Source organism: Centruroides sculpturatus, unplaced genomic scaffold (genome assembly GCF_000671375.1).
Source record: "Centruroides sculpturatus isolate CEXI.00-Female unplaced genomic scaffold, Cexi_2.0 scaffold626, whole genome shotgun sequence".
Taxonomy (NCBI): Eukaryota; Metazoa; Arthropoda; class Arachnida; order Scorpiones; family Buthidae; genus Centruroides; species Centruroides sculpturatus.
The window spans coordinates 83,645-89,343 of record NW_019384860.1 but is presented as its reverse complement, the minus strand read 5'-3'; the positions used below and the strand labels follow the sequence as shown (position 1 = coordinate 89,343).

Genomic DNA, 5,699 nt, shown 5'->3' with positions numbered 1-5,699 from the left:
AAATCTATGCCTTAAAAAAAAATGTGCACTTCAAACAGGATACTGATCTGCTTTAACTTCCAACTATATAAATGTATGATCTATGCCAGTTATTCCATCTAGTTGTTAAGCATTAGTCAATTCAGATATAAATATATAGTAAATAACACCTACAAAACCTATTTAAATATATAAATTTTTGATTAGAATACAATATTAGCCCAACTATAATCTAAGAACATGTAGAATAATTTTTAATGATTAATTATCCTAGTAGTAAGAATATTTTACTGATATATTTTCAATATCAATTTTAGTCAATTGAATGCTGTTTGGAGGATCAGTAACGTGCATTCCAATCAGCAAATGATAAGTAATATATTGTTATATACTAGACAAAAATAATCACATCTCACATCTTTGAATTATATGCTTGGAATACAGTGTAATTTGCAATTTATTTATACGTTCGACAAGAGTTATAATTCAATTCTTGCTCCAGACAGAAATTTTAATACATTTGAAAAATTTCGACTACCTCAAAAATACTATTAAATTAGACTGATACGTAACAATATCTCAAATTAAATTGGAAATTGGCCTCAAATTTGGACTATATTAATTTAACTATTCCAATTCTATCTTTAAAACTTTTACATTTATTAATATTAATTACATTTTTATTAGCTTTATAAATAACCTGCATACCATTATTGATGATGCATACATGCATCACTTTCCAACAGTTAATTGTATCAGGCATTCCATAAGATTTGAACTTCTAGTCCCATTTTTAATTTTCTGTGATTCAAATTAGATAACCTGTCAATGACTGTTCAACATAGTCAAAAACATTTCAGTTATTAGTACGTATATTCTGCTGGAGTTCAAGATGTGTTATTAGATTTATTAATATTTAATGACTTATAAAATTTGAAGATAAAAATCAAAATATTTGTGACATTTGTGACAAATAATTTCATTTTTGAAATTCCAAAATAAGATTTTAACAAACATCTAAATAGGCCTTTATAAATAGATGATTAAACTGCTGAAGATCAAGCTATTAATATTATATTAACTACTAGTATATAAACTACTACTTTTATATTAAAATAAACAATGGAACAATCTGATATATTTATAATTAATGAAGGAATTTAATGCAAAATGTATAGAGAAGATACAAAATTGAAAAATGAAAAATAAGCTTGAAAATTTATTACTACTGCAATTATATCAAGGCCAAAAGATTTAGTTTACTTTATCATTACTATTTTTATTTTTATTATAGGTTAAGTTATAAATAATATGTATAAATAATTTACAGACTACGATATTAAACTGAAAAGCATAAACCACAATTATAATATATTAATTCTTAAAAAATATAGAAAAGTGTTGAAATAAAATTATTTGTCAGTAAGTTTTAAAGAAATATATTTATTTAAATACTTCATGTATTACTTTCTTTACTAACTTAGAACTTAATGAATAATCTTAATTCAAGAAACAAACTTCTTAAATTAAAATAATTTATTTAGTTATGCATTACAAATATAATAATACAAACAAAAAAAAAAACTTGCATTAAACAAGTTTCAAAACACCTTTCTCTCTTTTTTCTAGCAAATTCTTTAATTAAATCAAATAAACTAACGTTTTCGGCTATCTTAAAAGTCCTTCAGGTTAAGCAAAACCTGGAAAAAGGATCATTTAAGATAGCCAAAAATGTTAGTTTATTTTATTTAATTAAAGAATTTGCTAGAAAAAAGAGAGAAAAGGGTTTTGAAACTTATATACAGAAGTTCTAGCTTACTATGTGCAGAATTGTGCAGAATTATGCAGAAATTCCATGTGCAGAATTTTATTAAACAAATTTTTAAATCCATAGAAGACCTATAGATACTTTACAGAATGTGTAACTATTATTTTGTCGTTGCATGCTATTATTTAATATAATTCAAATTTTGCTAAATAGAAATCACTTGTATAAGCAGAAGACTTATACAATTGAAAAAAATCCAAAACTCAAGAAAACCATGAATTAAATTTGTATTTTTCAGATATCAAGTTCTGAACTGACTGTTAAGGCAAACACTTCCATTGTATACCAAGTCATTAGCTAAGGAATTTTTTTTCTTTCCTCATTTTTTTCCTGTATTTATCATTGCATTGCAATTATCATATTAAAAGATTCAGTACAAAAACTAACAAAAACACTATTGTAAAGCTTTCATTCAACAAATTCAAGATTTTGCTATAGAAATATTCACTCGAAAACTATAAAAAATTTATACTTTACAGATTTAAGTTTTAAATACAGACTTAACAAGAAGAGAGGAATTAATCGAAGATGCCCAGTAATAACAGCAGAAACATTAAACAATTTTAGCGCAACCGAATTTAACTTTTCAGATTAGGAATCAAAATTAACAGTTCCCGATTGGTACACATCAAACTTGCAATTCTTTTGTGTTTTTTAATCACACGTCCTTAATCCACAACTCTAGAAAGTTGCCGTAAGTGCAACAACAACCAAATTATGTCTATTACAATTCTAATTTATTATAAAATCTACCACACACACTTAAATACAATATTAAAATGGATGATAAATCTAAACATATGTGAAAATAAAAAAGTCCATTTAATTGTCTATAATGAAATATAAAAAAAGTTTATAACAAAATTATTATTTTACTGCAAATGTTTTGTAGGCAAATTAGTGTTTATTATGACTTGAATTCATTTAAAATCATTTAATAGCAATGAATGACATTGCAATATAACATTGATCATGATTGTAACTGAGACCCCATTGAATTACATTGCTAATAGAAGTTTGCAAACGAATATATATTTGCTGCTTAAAAAAGAAAAAAATTATATTATTGAATAACCGTGCTGGTCTTTTCGATATTTCAATTAATAATTGCAATAAATATACATATTGTAAATACATTAACACTCACTCAATTTCATCCATAACAATCTTCGATTGGTTGCCACTTCGCCAATGCATACGCGTCAACTAGCGTCACCTAAAAACATCCAAATATTTACGTTTTGATAATTCTCTTCACAATCTCAATAATTGATGTTTATTATTAAATATTTTTACAAGATAAAACCGATAAAACTGATAATAACCATAAATTGCCAATGGAGGAAAAATTGATCGAAATTCCTTGCCGATAAATGCCGACGACTCCATACGGAATCCGAATCTTTTGATAAATTGAAAAGTATTAAATGTGTCGTCTGATTAAATCTATGCCTGTAATGTAGGATTGAATATTATTAGTGGGAAAAGTATTTGGTTTATAGTAAATGGTTGAAGGATTGTTTACGAAGGTACACAAGCGCTAAATTTGTATCTCACGGTAATCTTATCTTCGCTATCGTTATTTTTTGCCGGGAACATCTACTAGTTTCTAATCTATATATAAGACGACCGGATGGCCGAGCGCTCTGGGGGACCCGTGATCGAATCCGGACGGGTCAAGGAAACTCCAAGAATTTTTCGGGGGTGGTCCGTTCGGATACGTCGGGCCCCGTCCCTCACCACCCAGCCGCCCCATTGTGGGTCTGGCCGAACCAATAATGGGCCTGCTATAAGAGGCCCTCTTAGTGCCCACAGGGCGGAAAGAGTAAAAAAGAAAAACTATATACGTAATCGAGACGGGTTGATAACAATAATCAGCGCAGAGCCCAACCGGTTAAGAGTTGAAAATTGCAAATTGGTACACAGTTAGGGTACATCACGAGAACGTACACTAAGAAGGGATTTTTCGAAATTCCCCCGGGGGGAAAGAAACATAATAATGGGGGGAGATGGGCTTCAATCATGGAAGTGTTAAGAATGGAAGTGTCAACAATGGAAATGTTAAGAGAAAGAGACGTGCAAAATTTATAGGCGCAGATGAGGTTTTTTGTGTTTTTGATTGCGTATTAATAGGGTACCTCACGAGAATATACACTAACAAGGGCTTTTTCCAGTGGCGTACCGTCATTAGAAGCGGTGGATGCACCGCTTCCCTTGTATTTTCTAAAAAATAAATACATATTATTGTGCGATTATTTTCATATAATTAAAATTATTTTATTATAACTGCATTATGTATCTTATTACAAATTTCTATACTACACGTGAAAAAAAAAGATAAGATTGCTATTGTATATTCGAATATTAGTGGCGAAGTAGTGGAGTCAGCGTTGCCACGCCGATTTGCTTGCCATCGGTAGATTCATTAGGCAATTTTCGGTAGATTTCGGTAATTTTTCGGTAAATCGACTTTTTGTGGCAGAAAGGAGGTTGCACATAAACAATAACATTCTTTTTCGTCATTTATTTTATTATACACTATAAAACAATAAAAAAACAAAAACTAACACAGAACACTTACGTAAAAAAATAATAATTTACTAATTAAGTAGGTACATTTTGTCTTATTTTTCTAACAAAATACAGTATTACCTTTTATTTTTCGGATATTAATAATAATTATTATTATTCAATATCTTCCGTTTGTATGTTTTTAACACTGTTTCTTATTTTTGAAATTAAATTATCTTTTACAGGAAAATCGTAACAGTAATTTTTATCCAATTAATTGTTTAGTAAGAAGTAAGCCAGTGATTGTTTCAGAGCTCACAAGTCAGTTTATTTCCGTGTTTCGTGTTTAACAGATTTATTTACGAAAATATTCTTTCTATTCCATTAGCTGAAGAATGGGGCAGACACAAGATATTCTCAACAAAACGAGACAGAATCTTTGCAATAAAGTCTCTTACAATATATAAGAAATGAAGGTATAAATAAATGTTTTATTGAGAATTTTTAGATACATTGAAAATAAAAATTTCTTTCTTGAATTATCGTAAACTTTTCGGTAGATTTGGTGCTTCAATCGGTAGATCGGTCCCAAAATCGGTAGATCTACCGAAAATTCGGTAGACGTGGCAACATTGAGTGGAGTGGAAACACTGTATCGTCAGCATCCAAAAAGCCAGATTTGCGCATGCGCTTTACAGAGCACCAACCTCACCCTAGGAAGCCTAGGACCTCGGGTGGCTGCTACACGTATAACGCATCCAATTCTATCCGGGATCGGTTCCGGGCTGTTAGCAGCCCTCCTGCTAGATATTTGGCCGCCCTCGTCCGATTACGTGAATCACGAGTAGATGTATAACTTAACCCAACCGATAAGAATTTGCCTGTATGTTTTCATTATAGTTTTCTGCATACAGTGGTACCTCAGGATACGAAATTAATCCGTTCCGAATCTGAGATCGTATCATGAAAATGTCGTAAGGTGAATCATTTTTCCCATACGATTACATGTGAAACCAAATAATTCGTTCCAACACGAAAAACACACTCAAATTAAAGCTAAGTAATACATTAAAAATAATAATAATTATAAAAAGGAAAACACTGAAAAATGCGTTTTGTAGTTGTAAATGTGTAAATAACCATAATAGAATAATAACTGATTTAAAAAAATGTACTTTTATTTGCACTTTACCTTTGAGGATAGACAACGGTGGAGGTGTAAACTGGTGGCGGAAGAGAGGGAGTAGGGAAATGATACTAAAACTTAACTTACATAACATAATGTAACAATAACTTAAAAATAACTTAGAAAAGATAAAAAATTTAATGTTGTTTTATATATATTTTTTTAATTTTTATTCACTGCTTTTTGCTTTCTTTC

The 5,699-nt window shown here is 29.6% G+C and overlaps 1 protein-coding gene across 1 annotated transcript in view; it reads right to left on the bottom strand.

Moving 5' to 3' along the window:
* The window catches only part of LOC111630647 (protein FAM135A-like), a 114,156-nt gene extending 111,120 nt beyond the window's left edge, over nucleotides 1-3,036 (bottom strand). Inside the window, exon 1 of the mRNA XM_023374784.1 lies at nucleotides 2,955-3,036. The gene's annotated coding sequence lies outside the window, so the exon portion shown is untranslated. The remainder of the gene's footprint in view (nucleotides 1-2,954) is intronic.
* Between the last annotated feature and the right edge of the window lie 2,663 nt (nucleotides 3,037-5,699).